General features: G+C 38.7%; 1 protein-coding gene across 2 annotated transcripts in view; it reads right to left on the bottom strand.

The window, feature by feature from the left end:
• TEC (tec protein tyrosine kinase) overlaps positions 1-16,028 on the bottom strand; it is a 93,181-nt gene extending 77,153 nt beyond the window's left edge. The window contains exon 1 of one of the 2 annotated variants that reach the window (XM_074229498.1): positions 15,931-16,028. The gene's annotated coding sequence lies outside the window, so the exon portion shown is untranslated. Of the gene's footprint in view, positions 1-15,721; positions 15,846-15,930 lie in introns of those variants that run through there. The other variant, XM_074229499.1, reaches the window with a different exon arrangement.
• Positions 16,029-17,080: the final 1,052 nt, after the last annotated feature.

Below are 17,080 nucleotides of genomic sequence, written 5' to 3'. Positions count from 1 at the left end.
AAAGTACAGATTATATTTAATATGGCACAACCAATATTACCCTGCTCGTCCAGGTCCCCTTCTAAACTTCCTTTTGTTCTCTCCTGTACATTTAAAAAATGTTTTGTGATGCTTCTTTCTTATCTTTCCGTTTTGAGGAGGTTTTTTTGCACCTCTATTACTAATCTCTCACTTTTTCTCAACTCCCTCCCTACCAACCCACTGCACAACCCCACATCCCCATAATGAAAAATTGCCCCCAACCTTGTAACAAATAAGTATAGTCGACCAAAACAAATTGAATACATAGGTCACATCTGAAAATATGTTTCATTTCACAATTATAGTCTATCACCCTACTGCCAAGAAATTGGAAGTATGCTCTCCATGATAAATTTTGCAGTCATGATTTGTTATTGAACTGATAAAGATCATAGTTATTAAGTCTGTCATTGTTGAGTTTCTTTTTTTTTTTAGGGTTTTTTTTTTTTGCAAGGCAAATGGGGTTAAGTGGCTTGTCCAAGGCCGCACAGCTAGGTAATTATTAAGTGTAGGAGGCCGGATTTGAACTCAGGTACTCCTGACTCCAGGGCTGGTGCTCTATTTACTGCACCACCTAGCCGCCCCCACTATTGGGTTTCTTTACAGTGTTGTAGTCACTGTAAGGGAGGCAGTTAGGTGGCTAAATAGATAGAGTGATGGTCCTGGACTAAGGAAGACCTGAGTTCAAATATGACCCCGAAAGTCCACCAGCTGTGTGACTCTGAACAAGTTATCCAACCCTGTTTGTCTCAGTTTCCTCATCTGCAAACCATTTCTATATCTAGAAAGATCTTTTTGAATCTTCACTGTTATCTAGTGTGTTAGCTGCCCTCATCTTTCTGTAAACAGTAAACCTGATGGTCAGCTAGACTGTGAAGTAGATAGATAGAGCACCAGGTGGGAGTCAGGAGATCTGAGTTCAAATATGGCATCAGATGTGTGATACTTACTAGCTGTATGACCTTGGACAAGTCACTTAATCCTGAATGCCTCACATTCAGTCATCCTGATTCATATCTGGTCACTGGACTCAATTGGTTTTGGGGGAGAAAGTGAGGCTGATAATGTAGCAGTTTTCCCCTCACTCAAAGTTAATTCACTTGCTTGTCATAACAACACCTCTCTGATTTCATAGACTTTTTCAAGAATGAAGGACAAATATCAATCATCATCATCAACATCATAAAACCTGATAAACATACATTCCATGGCTTTACCAAATATTAATAAAAATGCTCAATAGCATACAACCATGCTCAGAGGTCTTGTGTCATCTGCTAGAACCTTCTTTCCAAGTCCATCATGCAAACTTTCGATCTACATTCAACTGGATTCAAATTCACCTATCCAAACTCTCATCTAGCCCACATCTCCCTATATTTTCCACAAAAAAAAATAGTTTTAGAGACTTTGTCAAATGCTTGACTAAACTCAAGTATTCTCCATATTTTGTAGTTAAATCAACCTATCAAAAAAGGAAGTTTGATATCACATGATCTTGATGAAATCATGCTGATTCTCTATGATCACCACTTCCTTTCACTAACTATACCTTTAATAAGATGTTCTACAAGTCTGTCAACTTCACTGACTTGTAGCTTGAAGACTCCATTCTCCACCCTGTTTTAAAAAAAATCAGGGCATTTCTGACTTTAAACAAAGTCACCGAGGAGATTTGGGAGGGGGGGAATTCAGGAAAGAAGCCCAGAGAAAAAGACTGTAAATTCCTTGAGATTAATCTCCTCTTTATGACCCCCATACTCCTAAGAAGACAAAGCTGAAAACTTCCTAATTTCCAAAACTTCAGCCAAAGAACGTTCTTTCTTAACTCCAATGAAGAAATTCTCAAGATATAATCAGTTTGGTCATTATCTAACCCCCTCATTTTATTTTTAAGTTTCATTGTTGCTTTTCATTTTTACACCAGTCATTTCCTCTTAACCTTCTCCCCCACTTCCTTGTACCCAAAAACCTCAAAGCATAGAGCCAAAACCATTCTGCACCCTAAGTTCATTTAACTTTTTGAAACAACTGGACCTGAACCATACATGCAAAGCACAGAGAGATCATTCAGTTGCCTTAGGAAGGGGGCTTTCAAAGCCACATTTCTTGAGTTGCAGACCTTTTTTAAGGCCTACTATGCATGAAAAGAATCTGTCTATATACATCCTATATACATATATATCCCTTCCTACCCATATTCCAAGCAAATCCAACAGACTCTAGCATGGTAGAACAATGTAGGTAAGAAAAACAGAATCATTTGTAATTTTGCATATTGATTCTAAAGAAGGGGTTTTTTTTTTTAAAAAAAATTTCCCCCAGATACATGCATAAATAATTTTTAACATTCATTTTTAAAACTTCCAAATTCTCTCCCTTCTTCCCTTTCAACCTTCCCCTTCATTGAGAAGGCAAGAAATTCAATATAGGTTATACATGTATAATTTTGCAAAACATTTCCATAATGGACATGATGTGAAAAAAACATAGATTTTTTTTTTAAAAAGTATGCTTCAATTGGTATTCAGACATCACCAGTTCTTTCTCTGAGGATGGACAGCATTTTCTTCATAAGTTCTTTAGAGTTGTCTTAGATCATTGTACTGCTGATAATAGCTAAGTCATTCATAGTTAATCATCTTACAAAGCGCTGCTGCTTTGTACACACCATATTTCACTTTGCATAAGCTCATATAAGTCCTTTGAAGTTTTTCTGAGAGCATTCTGCTCATCATTTCTTATAGTAAAATAGTATTCCATCATAATCACATAGAACAATTTGTTCAGTCATTCCTCAACCAATGAGCATTCCCTCAATTTCTGTTTCTTTGTCAGTAGAAAAGAGCTAATGTAAATATTTTTGTACGTTTTTGTTCTTTTGCACATTTTGTCCTTTTCATTTTTTATCTCTTTTAGCTACAGATCTGGAAATAGTACTCCTAGGTCAAAGTGTATGCATGGTTTTATAGCCCTTACAACATACTTTCAAATTGCTCTACAGAATGGTTAAATACATTCACAACTCCATCAACAACGCATTAATGTCTCATTTTTCCCCACCTCCCCTCCAACATTAGTCATTTTCTTTTTCTGTTCTATTAGCAATCTAATAAGTATGATGTAGTCCCTCAGTGTTGTTGCATCTCTCTACTCAATATTGAGTTAGAATAGCTATACATGTATAATCTATATTAGATTGCTTTCTATTGGGGGGGAAGGGAAGGGAGGGAAGGAGAAAATGTGAAACTCAAAACCTTGCAAAAAATGATTGTTGAAAACTTGTTACAAATGTAGTTAGAAAATAAAATATAAAAAAAATAATGTATACAAAACTTAAAAAATAAAACACTGAGTTGAGTATTCTTCCATATGGCTAAGGATAGCTTTGATTACGTCATCTGAAAAACTGTTTATATCTTGTGATCATTTATCAATTGAGGAATGGCTCTTATTTTTACAAATTTGACTCAGTCTTCCATGTTTGAGAAATGAGATAAGGTAGGGGCTCCATAAACCTGATTTTTAACTACATGTGCAATAACATTGTTTTCCTTTGTAATCCCATTTATCTAATTTTATGCACCTAAAAACATTCTGAGGAGTCAGTGGGTTTCACCAGATTGACAAACATAAAAAAGATCCCAGCTCTAAAGATCAGTGGACCTAGGATCTCCCACTTGGTACCCTAGGTTGCCTTCCTCCAATTCTTCCCCCCACTCCATTTCTGGTCTCCTTTCTCTTTACCCATAAAGGAATTATACAAAGAAGATGATATACCTGAATTTCCAGTTGAAATTAATTAGAAGTCAATTTAACTATGGTCAAAATTGATTCAATGCTTTAAAAACTAACTCCCTGTGTCTCCACTGAACTATATTTCATTTAGGTAATCCCAACCTTCCTATTGAGAAGAGGAAAGCAAGTTCCTTATCAGTTTTTTAGGACCACAATCACTGGTCCTAGTTTGACTACTTTTTGGTGTTATAATTTTTATCATTTTAATTAATTATGGAAAAATTGAACAGAATTGTGTATGTTCTGCCTTACTCATTCTTCATCACATCATGTAGGCTCTCCAGGGCAGCTAGGTAGAGCAGTGGCAGAGCACTTGCCTTGGAATCCTCAAGCTGACTTGACACGAACTAGTTGTATGACCTTGGGAAAGTTATTTAACCCTTGAATGCTTGGCTTCCATGGACATCTCCAGTTGTCCTGGTATCTGGCCATTGGACCCAGATGACTGAAGGAGAAAGTGAGGTTGATGACCTAGCACAGCACTCCCTCACTCAAATCCAATTCATGTGCTTCTCCTTGTATCACCTGATATCATGGTCTTCTTCAAGAATGAAGAGCAATTTCAATTGGGGAATGGCTTAGCAAACTATGGTAAGTGTATATCGTGGAACACTATTGTTCTGTTAGAAACCAGGAGGGATGGGAACTCAGGGAAGCCTGGAGGGATTTGCATGAACTGATGCTGAGTGAGATGATCAGAACCAGAAAACTATTGTACACCCTAACAACAACATGGGGTGATGTTCAACCTTGATGGACTCACTCATCCCATCAGTGCAACAATCAGGGACAATTTGAGGCTGTCTGCAATGGAGAATACCATCTGTATCCAGAGAAAAAACTGTAGAGTTTGAACAAAAACCAAGGACTATTCCCTTTAATTTAGAAAAAAAATACTGATATCTTATTGTCTGATCTTGCTATCTCTTACACTTTATGTTTCTTCCTTAAGGATATGATTTCTCTCTCATCACATTCAATTTGGATCAATGTATACCATGGAAACAATGTAAAGACTAACAAATTGCCTTCTGTGAGGGGAGGGAAGTAAGATTGGGGGGGGAATTGTAAAACTCAAAATAAATAAAATCTTAAGAATTTTGATAGAATAAAAAAAAATGAAGGACAATCATCATCATCAATATAAGTTCTCCTATGTTTTTCAAAAATAAAATCCTCAAAACAGAGGTGGCTAGGCGGCGCAGTGGATAGAGCACTGGCCCTGGAGTCAGGAGTACCTGAGTTCAAATCCAGTCTCAGACACTTAATAACTGCCTAGCTGTGTGGCCTTGGGCAAGTCACTGAACCCCATTTGCCTTGCAAAAACCTAAAAAAAATCCTCAAAACCATTATTTATTTCTGGATAATACTATTCTATTACATTCATATACCATCAATTAATGGGCATCCAGTTGTTCCCAGTTTGGGGTTTATTTTTCATCTTTGTCACTGACATCCTTGGAATATATGTCCCAAAATGGAACAGTTTTTGTGACTTTGCTTGTAAAATTCTAAATTATTTTCCAGAATGGCTGGATCAAGTCACAATTATGTCACCAATATATTGGTGTGCCTTACTTTTCTTAGGTCCTCCTGTCTTCATTTGATCATTTTTTTTGGACAATTTAATGAAATACTCATCTTTTGCAAATGAGAGAAAAATTAAGAAAAGACAAAATGATTTGTCCAAGGAAACAAGACAATTAGTGAGAGGGAGGACTTAATCTCAAGTCCCATGATTTGAGTCTCCTACTTCTGCACAAAAAAAAAAAAGAGGTGAAATTTTTTTCAGTCTTTCTCTGAAGCAAAGTTTGAAGATGGTACTTTTGAAAAGATCTTACATAGCTAATTCCTATGGCTGATTCTTTACCCCATATATGTTATTTATTCTTTCCAAATTGCTTAAAAAGCTGAGCCTGGTTTTCCTCTGAAATGTAGTCAAATCTTACTATATTTGTCTACCACCAGCAGCACCTAAGTGCAACTTTGCCTTTTTCCTAGGAAGAGTTAAGTGAAAACAAAGGACAGCACACACTTGACATAGCATATTTACATAACATTTATCCCTTACTAGTCCATCTGGGTCATTGTAGTAAAAGAAGATAATTCAGACTTCCTCACTTGGACCATGGTTGATGGTGATCTTGCAACAGACTGTTGTGACCTTGGTTTTTCTCATCTTTCTATCTTTACAAATAAAACAATTTTATCCACTGTTACACCTTCCCACAGATTGTTTGTAAACTTTTGTCTTTGGATCCTACATCCTCAGAACTCTCTTACCCTACCTACCTCTTTACAAGAGGATGCTCTAGAGTCTAGACTTATGTCTAGAGTAAATGGTCCCAAACTTTTTTTGTATAATGGATTCCTTTGGCAGTCTGGCAAAGTCCATGGAGTCCCTGTCAGAATCATATTTTTAAATAAATAAAATTAAATACATAGGAGTAGAAGGAAAACCCTAAAGGTTGGTGAAAATAGAGACATGGTTTCCTCCAGAAATCTGGCTTAAGAATTCCTGCCCTACAGTTAATTCGGATTGGGTCGGTCTCCCTGCTTGGAATACTTTTCCACATGAATGTCCCATCAGCAGCTCCCACTCAACAGGAGTCAAACTAAATTTATCTTTTTCCCCTTCCAAAAAAACTACTCTCTTGATCTCTTCCAATTTCTAAGTCTTATCAATTCTACTCTGACAATATCTCTAAGTTGAGTAGTTATTATTTCTTGCTTTAGCTATTGTAACTATCTCCTAAACTGATTTTCCTAATTTGTCTCTTGTCTAGTCTCTCCACAATCCATCTATCAGGCTTGAGTAATTTTCCTAAAGAACTACTCTGGAGGTGGCTGGGTGGCGCAGTGGATAAAGCACTGGCCTTGGAGTCAGGAGTACCTGAGTTCAAATCCAACCTCAGACACTTAATAATCACCTAGCTGTGTGGCCTTGGGCAAGCCACTTAACCCCATTTGCCTTGCAAAAAAACCTAAAAAATAAAAATAAAGAGACCTCCATGTCTTCTTAGGGGTGGCTAGGTGGCGTAGTGGATAAAGCACCGGCCCTGGAGTCAGGAGTACCTGGGTTCAAATCTGGTCTTAGAAATTTAATAATTACCTAGCTGTGTGGCCTTGGGCAAGCCACTTAACCCCGTTTGCCTTGCAAAAAAAAAAACACCCTAAAAAAAAAAGAACTACTCTGATGACCTGTCCTTTCAACTCAAAAAAAATTATAGTGCTTTCCCATGACCTGGAAAATCAAATGTAAATTTGTGATACTGCAGCTAGGTGGTGGGAGTACTGAGTCTAGAGTTAGGAAATCTGGCCTCAGATATTTTCTAGCTGTATGACCCTGGGCAAGTCACTTAATCATTGTTTGCCTCCATTTCCTCAACTGTAAAATAGGGATATTAATAGCATTTAACTCCCAGGGTTGCCGTAAGAATCAAATGAGATTATATTTGTTCACTGCCAGGTACCATATAAACATTAGCCATTATTTTGTTGTTGCTGAGTTGTTATTGTTATTAATATTATTATAATTCAAGGCTTTCTATAATATGAATTCAGACTGTCTTTCCAGAGTTCTCTCATACAAACCTTTTTCTGTACTCCCTCTGCCAACCAAATTTCTCTTGCCCATCTCTGCACCTCTGCTCCCATACCATCTTCATTCTACAATGGCTGAAGTCTCTTCCTTCCTTCAAAACTCAAGTCAGTTCTTCCATGAAACCTAACCCTGCTATCCAAGTGATTAATGCTCCTTCCCTACTCGATAATTTTTGTTACATTAAAAAGAACTTTTTGAAGTTATGTTCAAGAAAGGAATAAAGAAAACTGATAGGTTTTTCTGAACATAATCCTTTTTCTCACAAAGATACTATTACACATAGATGTGTGATTATATACTATTATTATGCCGTACTTCTGTTATATTATGTATGAATATGCTTTAGGTGACAATGCTAAAAAATGGAACATTGTTCCTACCGAAATAATGTATTCCAAATTCCAAACAAGTTTTTAGAACACCTTTTTGTTTTAGTTATTTTCACCAAAGTATTTCTTGCATGTGTAAATTTTGTGTTTTCAGGTTCTTATTATGCTGATACACAGTTTGTATATATTCTATTTCTTTCAACTATAGCCTGGGATGAAAAAAAACACCTTTTTTCTTTTAGAAATTAAAAACCTACTAGACTAGATGGCCTTAATTTAATCTATGTACTGACACTCAAAAAAGGCCATTTTTTACCTTCTCTAAAAGGTAAGGATAATAGCACTCTGACTAGAAAACAGTGATAGGTTGGGAAGAGCATGGGACATCAAGGCTGAAAGATCTAGTTTGGACCCCCAATTTAAAATCAAATGACCTTTGAAAATAAAGAATAAGTCACTTCATCTCTCTGACCTTCAACATCCCCAATTTGTAAAAATAAACAAATTCTGACTTCTTCAGACTATTGTAAGGAAAATGTTTTATAAACTTTAAACTGTTATAGAAATAATAATAATAAATAATTTATACATTTGTGTGATAAATTATAACATTTCTACTTTATATATGATTTTATAGATAATATCTGTAATAATGCATAAATTTTGTAAGTATAAAACTATATGTGAATTAATATAAATTAATTTACATCATATTTATATAATAATATTTATACATTTGTGTACATACATGGCATAGATATATGTGAATGTGTGTTATATACTATGTAACAGACTGTGATAGCTGCTAAGCAGTTTATATCACATTTCATCCTCACAGCAAGCAAAGATTAAATGACTTTCCTAGAGTCCTACAACAAGGAAGTATCTAAAATCAAATTTGAACTCAGATCTTCCTGATTTTTAGACCTAGCACTCTTTCCCCTAGGCTACTGAACTTCTTCTATACAAAAGTTATTGTTATTACACAGAAGAAAAGATAAGTTCACCGGTTTCAAATTGATTACAGTCTAGTTGAGAAAATAGGAGTAACATGTGAAATAATATCTAATGCAAAAGAGTATAATTAAGAACTAAAATATATAGACCACACTTTTAAGTCCAGGAATTCAAGGAAGAATTTCACTAAGACCTCATATCATTGCCAATTGGTATGGTCAAAAAAGACAAATTACTCAAATCTTCATAAATTGGGCTTTAAAGAACCAGGTTCAAACCTTAAAACAGAGACCTCAAACCAAATGGTTTGCACTGCTTTGGATTCCCAATCTGGAATTGAATGAACTGTGTCATAAGGAGCAAGTCAAGTAATTTCCAGCTGTGTGGCCCTGGACAAGTCATTTAACCATTGTGAAATTGTTTCCACATCTGAAAATGAGGATGACAATTCCTGAATACTGACTCTCACAAGGTTGCTATGAGGATCAAATGAGGTAATTACATACAGCATCATAGAAATATCAACTGTTATTTTCATTATCATCTACGTAGAATTGCACAAGTCATTTAACATAGCTAAAATTCAGTTTTCTGTGCTAAATGAAGTTAGAAACAATAATAATAATGATGATGATAGTTAACATTTATGTAGCATTTTAAAGTTTGCAAATCGTGCATACCCTTTGATCCAGTAATACCACTACTGGGTCTAGACCCTGAAGAGATGATGAAAAGGTGTAAAAATATCACTTGTATAAAAATATTCATAGCAGCCCTGTTTGTGGTGGCAAAGAACTGGAACTCAAGTAAATGTCCTCCAATTGGGGAATGGCTTAACAAACTGTGGTAGGTATGTGATGTAATACTATTGTTCTATTAGAAACCAGGAGGGATGGGAATTCAGGGAAGCCTGGAGGAATTTGCGTGAATTGATGCTGAGTGAGATGAGCAGAACCAGAAAAACACTGTATACCCTAACAGCAACATGGGGGTGAACCTTGATGGACTCTCTCATTCCATCAGTGCAACAATCAGGGGCAATTTGGGGCTCTCTGCAATGGAGAATACCATCTGTATCCAGAGAAACAACTATGGAGTTTGAACAAAGACCAAGGACTATTACCTTAAATTTAGAAAAAAAGAAGTATCTTATTATCTAATTTTACTATTTCTTATACTTTATGTTTTTTTCCTTAATAATATGATTTCTCTCTCATCACACTCAATTTGGATCAATATATACCATGGAAACAATGTAAAGACCGACAAATTGCCTTCTGTTGGAAGGGTGGGGGAAGGAAGTAAGATTAGGGGGAAAATTGTAAAATTCAAAATAAATAAAACCTTTAATTTAAAAAAAAATAAAGTTTGCAAATCACTTTACATATATGATCTTTGATCTTCACAGCAATCAAAAAGAAAGTGTTATTTCCTCAGAGTCACATAGCTGGAAAGTGTTTACAGCATGATTCATTCTCTGGTCTTCCTGACTTAAAGTCCATTTACTTGATTTTTTAAGGTTCCTTTCAGCTCTAATAATCCTTTGATAAAAATCAGTGATTTGAATTTTAATACATAGAGGCAAGTAAAGAGGTTGTCCAAAGAAACAGGAATAGCAGCCCAAGGGAAGACATGGAAAAATGGGCTTAGCACATTTGTTACCTGAAAACAAACCAATATACCCAGCTGGGTTGTTCATATTAGCTGATTTTCTTGTTTTGATAGCACTTATTTCAACATGATATGCATAATGATACTATATTATCATCATTATCCCCAATTTATCAAACTGTTCTCCCTATCTTCCTCCAGACTAGCAAAGCTTACTTAATTTCCTCTTACGCAAGTCAAATAAGCTTCATTGCAGGGCAGAATGCACTATTCTGGAAATCTGCATCTTTCCCTCATGAACAAAAACAGCTGACATCTGTATAGAGCTGAGGTTTAGAAAGCATTTTTTTGTTGTGTTAACAATAAGTTTAACAGTTGTGCCAGCTCCAAACAGATGGACCAGGATGGCAAAGGGTAGCAGGCAGTACAAATAGTATTGGAAAACAACACACACAGGTCTCATGAGCCAAGAGTCAAGCAACAAGTGATCTATGCCAGGTGGTAGGCTAGACTGGAAAAAGGCAGATATTAAGTAGTCTCTGACTTTAAGGGCTTACGTTCTACTTGGGAATCTTGGGAATATCCTATCTCTCAGCAAAAAAAAAAAAAAAGAATCAGAGACAGGGTGATGCCTGGGAGATGGAACCAAGGACCCCAGGGCTAAGGGAAAGGATTCTGGAATACAGATCTTGGGAAGGCTAACACAAGTGTATTATCTACAGGGAGGTGCCCAGATTTATAACCATAGAAATCAGAGAAAACCAAAGAGAAGTATTGGTAAGGATAGGGCAGGGGGGAAATACACATGAATGCCCAGGCCAAGAAATCAGCCCTTCAGTGAAAAAGGGGTGTGGTGGAGCTGTCAAAACAAAATCAGAAAGAATCAAAAGCAAAGTCAGAATTTCTGAATATCTGAATCCTAATTAGGATAAGGAGCAGAAGGAATGGGGATTCCAAAATTACTTCAACAAGGAAAGACTTGACTTTTTTTTTTGAAGCTAGAAAGGCAGAAATATAAACCCTTGACATTGGTTGTAATCTTTGTAGGGACTGACAATTCAAGTCATTTCCAGTAATTACAATGTTTACTACAAGGTAACTAGGACTTAGGCACCATAGGTCTGATCCCCAGACATCACTCTAACTACTACAGGTCCTACCAAGTTTCCACCCCAGCCCAAGTGAAAAAACTGGATACCCAAGGCTTAACAATCTATTTCATTTTGTCTCTATACACACTGTGGAAGAATGTATTTTTATGTAACAGTCATCAACCAAGACTTTTTATCCCCACAGGGCACATAATATTATACTAAGTCCAACACTGACAATCTTTCCATCATCATGTTAGAGCCTGCACGTACTCCAGAGAGAGGAATCACAGAATTCCAGTGTTGGAACAGACCTCAGAAACCACCTCATGGAGAAAACGGCAAAACAGTGGACCTGGAATCCAGAAGACCCGAGTTCAAATCTACCCTCAGATGCTTAATGGTTGTGTGACCCTGAGCAAGTCACTTGACATCTGTCTGCCTCAGTTTTCTCAATTGTAAAATGGAGATAATAATAGCATCATAATATTCCCAACTCTGTTGTGAGGATTAAATGAGATAATTTTGTAAAGCACTTAGCTCACATCATAGACAGGAACTTAATGTCTGTTGCTTTCTTCCCTACAACACATCAAAAAAGGGGTCAGTCTTCATGGGTAGTTGTCCAGCACAAAGCAGGTGATTAACACATATTTTCTGAATTGAATTAAGCACCTACTACTACTTCCTAAGGCGGTTCATTTCACTCTAGCTATTAAGCCAGTCATCTTTGTTCCAGGAAGGAAGACATATCTTCTCCCTAGGCAAAGGGAAGATGGGTGGTGCAGGGCTGAAAAAAATCTCTCTGTTTTTGTCTTTATTTATAGTGCACTTTATGGTTTAGGGAAAAGGAGATAAGCATCTTTATACCATCTATTATGTACCAGTGCTAAGCACATTTGATTCTCACAACAGTCCTATGAGGCTGGTACTGTTATCCCCATCTTACAGTTGAGGAAACTGAGGCAAACAGGTGAGAAAGCTAATGAGCGAGGTTCAAATTGAACTCAGATCTTCCTGACTCCACTTACCACCTAACTGCCTACACATGGCAAAGGGATTTTCCCATGGTTACACAGTGGCAATGTGTATCAAATATGGAGTTTCTTTACTGGGTCCAGCTTTCTACTCACTAGTCATGGTGCATCTTGTGCTCAAATTCAACAAGCACTTATCAATCATCCTCTATTGTGTTTATGACACTGGGCTAGGGAGTAGGAATAAAATGACAAAAATAAATAACTCTCAAATAACTAGTAAAGAATGAAGTTATGAAGGAAGAAAGGAAATAAATTAATAAGGAAATAAGGAAGGACAGTAGGGAGAAAGGAAGAAAATAAGAAAGGGGGAGGGAGGGAGGAGGGGAGGGAAGAAGGAAGAGAGGGAAAAAGGAAGGGAAAGAGGGGAAGAAGGAAGGAAGGAAAAAAACAAAGGACGGGAAAAGGAAGGGAGAAGGAAGGAAGGGAGGGAAGATGGAAGGAAGAAAGGAGGGAGGGTGGGAAGAAGGAGGAAAGATAGAAAGGAAGGAAATAAACATTAAGTTTTATTAGTACCAGACTTTGTGCTAAGTGCTTTTAAAATCATATCTCATTTGATCCTCTCAACAACCCTATAAGAGTATGATATTCAACATTTTACAGTTGAGGAAACTGAGGCAGACAGCAATTAAGTTATTTGCCCTGTGTCATAAAAAAGAGTAATTGTCTGAGGTTTGATTTGAACTTCAGTTTTCCTAACTGGAAGCTCAGGAATCTTCTACATTACCTACTTGCTTCTAGCAAAACATATCTGTGTAACAGATATAATGCAAGGGAATGTAAAGAAGGGAGAAAACATGGAGGTTGGTGGAGGTTCATGGAGGTTCAAAACAGGAGGTTGGTGACCATACTGGTGAGAATAGGGAGAGAAAGTACTGGGGACTCCATTGGTTTCATGTTCTCAGGCTCCTGTAAATCCAGTAACCCAGGGCCTGCAAGTCAAAACTTTCAACAAAGAGGGAGGGTAATAGGACAAACTTTCTCCCATCAGGCACATTACAATAAAAATTATCTCAATCCCTGTGTGCCACACGTTCATGATCTTTTTAAATAAACTCCCTGATTTTAAGTAGCACAGACTCATAAATTTAACACAGCAAGGTACTTTAGAGGTTATTCCAGTGTATTGCTTAGTCATAAATCTGATTCTCTGTGATCCCTTATAGGATTTTTTTGGCAAAGATATTAGAATGACTTGTCATTTCCTACTCCAGCTCATTTTTTAGATGAGGAAACTGAGGCAAACAGAGGTTAGGTGACTTGCCTAGGTTCACAGAGCTAATAAGAGTCTGAGACCATATTTGAACTCAGTTCTTCCTGACTCTAGGACCAGTAATCTATCCACTGAACCACCCAGCTGCTTCTACGGCTCTAGGCTGTACATTAGAAAGTAATTTATTAATATTATCTATGTTTTGCTGTATTCTATTTATTTTGTTAAAATATTCCTCAATTACATTTTAATATGGTTCCAGCCAATAGATCTATTTGATAACTCTGATCTAATCCAAGACCTTTACATTTTTTATAGAAGGAAAATGAGACTCAAGAGATGAAGAGATCCATACAATACAATTAATCAAAGGCTAATTTAATTTGAACTTGGGTGTTTTATCATTATCTATAAAAGAGAATCATCTATTTTCATTCATTCAACAAATTCAATACACATATAAGGATCTAATATGTGTTCAGCATTCTAAACATGGAGATAAAAAAGAAAACAAAGGACTGTCCCTGACCTCAAAGAGTTTATAATCTATAGTGGGAGACAATATGCAAGTAGAGATGAAGCTAGCTACACACAGAACAAATAGGAAATAATTAAAAGGAGGGAGGGGACAGCTAGGTGGACTGTGTTAAAGTGTAAATCTTGAAATTAAGAAGACCCCTCTTCCCGAATTCAAATCTGAACTCAGACATTTTCTAGCTGTGTGACCCTGGGGAAATCACTCAACCTTGTTTGCCTCAATTTCCTCATCAGAAAAAAGAAAATGACAAAGCACTTCATATCTCTACCAAGAAAACTCCAAATGGGGATATTAGAATCTGACAGGCCCGAACAATAACAACTAAAAAAGGAAACACTGAAATTAAGAGGGATTTTTTCCTGTATTTTGGAAAGATCTATTTGACAATCCGAACAATGAAAAGGTAAATAGAATATTGTACTCCATTTCTAACCCTACAATTGGAGTCTTTGGAAATTAGGGAATGCATTATTATTATTATTATTATTATTATCATTATCATTATTATTATAGTTATACAAGCTGTATAAATACCACATGGTGCAAATTAGCCTGTTAAATTTTAAAAACACAACTGAGAAACCCATAGGTCTTTAATTTGCTGCAAGATATAAAGCTTGTCTAAGGGAAAAATGAATTCTCAGAATTTCCAAAGAGGAAAAAAAAGCATATACATTTTCTATTGGAAAAACAGGACTCATCTGTGCATGTACACCACGTTGTCAGCCTTCTGGCCTTCTTAATCATCCGTCAAAACGTTTGTTGTTTTGGGCTGACACATTTACTCTTCTAATTCAATATTAGGCTGCTTTCCAAAGCACGTTAACAGTTGGAAAACTGATAGCCATCCTATTTCACTTGTCCACGAAGGAAACAAAAGGGGAATTCAGAACACACATTTCCTAAACCAGGCAGTTTTCTCATTCTCATTCCAAACTTTTCAAGATCCAAGCTGAAGAAAATAAATTAAAATGTGACACAGGGGGGATACACAGAGAAACTTCTGGATTTCTCCGACTACTCTCCTAGGTGTTAACGCCGCGACGTCCATAAGGGCCTGGCCGATCGCCTGAGAAATGAAACGCACAGCCGAAGCTGGGGGCCATCCGTCGGATGCCTTTCCAACAAGAAAAGAAAGCCTAGCCAGACTAGTAGCAGGCTAGCACGGAGTTCCCCACTGGTTTTGCTTTTCTTTGAAGTGTCTGCACCTAATGCAAAGTCTGACTGATCCTTGTCACTATCCAGAAGGACTGGATCACCTGGTGGGGAGCTTGGAGACTGCCCCCCCATCTCCACTTAGTCCCCAGTGTCTGCCAGTGCTGCTTCCCAGTCAGAGGAAATCGCACAAAAGTACGAGACAAGAAGCTCAAAGGGGCCTTTGGCCTCCATCTAGTCCAGCCCCCTTAGTTTACAAATAAGGAAGAAGCCCCAAGAGATTAGTTGATTTGTCGGTGGTCGCAAAAAAAAAAAGTAATTTCCCAAGCTGGATTTGAACCTAGCTCCCCCAGGCAGCGCCACTTACCTGGTGAGTAAGTCAGTCCCGCTCACAACCCTTCCTCGGACGGGGCAAGGCAGAGAAGATTCCTAGCCCAGCCATTCCCTGCAGCCTTTCCCCACCATTCCTCCCGGGTTGCTCCCCAGAGTGATTTCTCAAGGTGATCCCCCACCCCACTTATTTGCATCCCCTCCCCGGCCTGGACAGGTCCGCCCCTTGGGCGGCGGCACCCTTACCTGGCCGCCGGGGCCGCGCTGCCAGGCTGGATGGAGCCGGTCCAGCCCGCGCCTCTGGAGGCTAAGGTGGATGAAGGGAGGAAGGACTGGAGGGAGGGAGGGAGCTGGCCCGGCCCGGGCCCGCCCCTGGAGCCGCCCTCCGCCCGCTCCTGCCGGGGCCGCCGGCCCTGGCCTGGCCACTCGGCTCCCGCCACGGCTGGCCCGGCCCACGGCTCGGCCGGCCCACGCCTCGCCGGCGAAAGGGGCGGATCTGCAGAGTTCCCCTGCCAGCCGAGACACGACAGGTTCTGCCACCTCCGGCCTGGGCTCCGCGGGCTGCGCCCGGCTCGCCGGGTTTCCCCACGCTCCCGGTCTCTGTCACAAGTGCCCTGCACAAGAGCCCGGAGTCCTCGAGCAGTGCCACCTGCGGGTGACTCGCCTCTCTAGCTGGCCAGCCCTGGATGCCCGCGAGAACCAGGCAGCCGGGTGCCAGTCATTTACTAAGCGCTTGCCCCCTGCCAGGCAGAGTGGATAGAGGCGCAGAGACTCTCCAGGAAAGGCAGAGTGCTCACACCCTGCACAGGGGCAACTTGGAAGGGGGCTGAGAAGTCATCCAATGCGGCCCTTGTGGTTTCCAGATGGAAATGAGATTCTGAAAACTTGCAGTGATTTGCTCAGCAGAATTGGCACTAGAACTAGACTTCCTCTGGTAAGTAAGGGAAAGAATTGGGGTTTGGGCTCCCCCACCAAGGGAAATAAGCACTACATAACAGAGGAAAGAAACAGAACTTCGCTAGGGCAACCTCGAGTTGGGTTTGAGGGGTCACCCGCAGTTGTCCAAGGAGGGTTTAAGTAGCAGGCCCTAAAACAATCTGCTTATTGGCCTGGCATCCTGCCCCTGCCCTGATTTATAATCCTGAATGAGAGTCCAAAATTTTGGGCAGATTTGAAAAAGAAAAATTTGCCCATGGCCTAGCCCAGCTGCCAACTATTTAATCAATAGTTCCTCCTTAATTCCAGACCCCATCCTAGGATTATTAACCATATAATTCAGTATTACTTTTCAAATCAGACAGTTATATAAAATGCATATTTGCACATTTAAAATATGCCATTTCTCGGGGCCACTAGGTGGCGCAGTGGATAGAGCACCAACCCTAGAGTCAGGAGT

Source organism: Macrotis lagotis, chromosome 3, assembly GCF_037893015.1.
Source record: "Macrotis lagotis isolate mMagLag1 chromosome 3, bilby.v1.9.chrom.fasta, whole genome shotgun sequence".
Taxonomy (NCBI): domain Eukaryota; kingdom Metazoa; phylum Chordata; class Mammalia; order Peramelemorphia; family Peramelidae; genus Macrotis; species Macrotis lagotis.
Note: the sequence above shows the minus strand (reverse complement) of the source record. Positions and strands in the feature narration are given on the sequence as shown.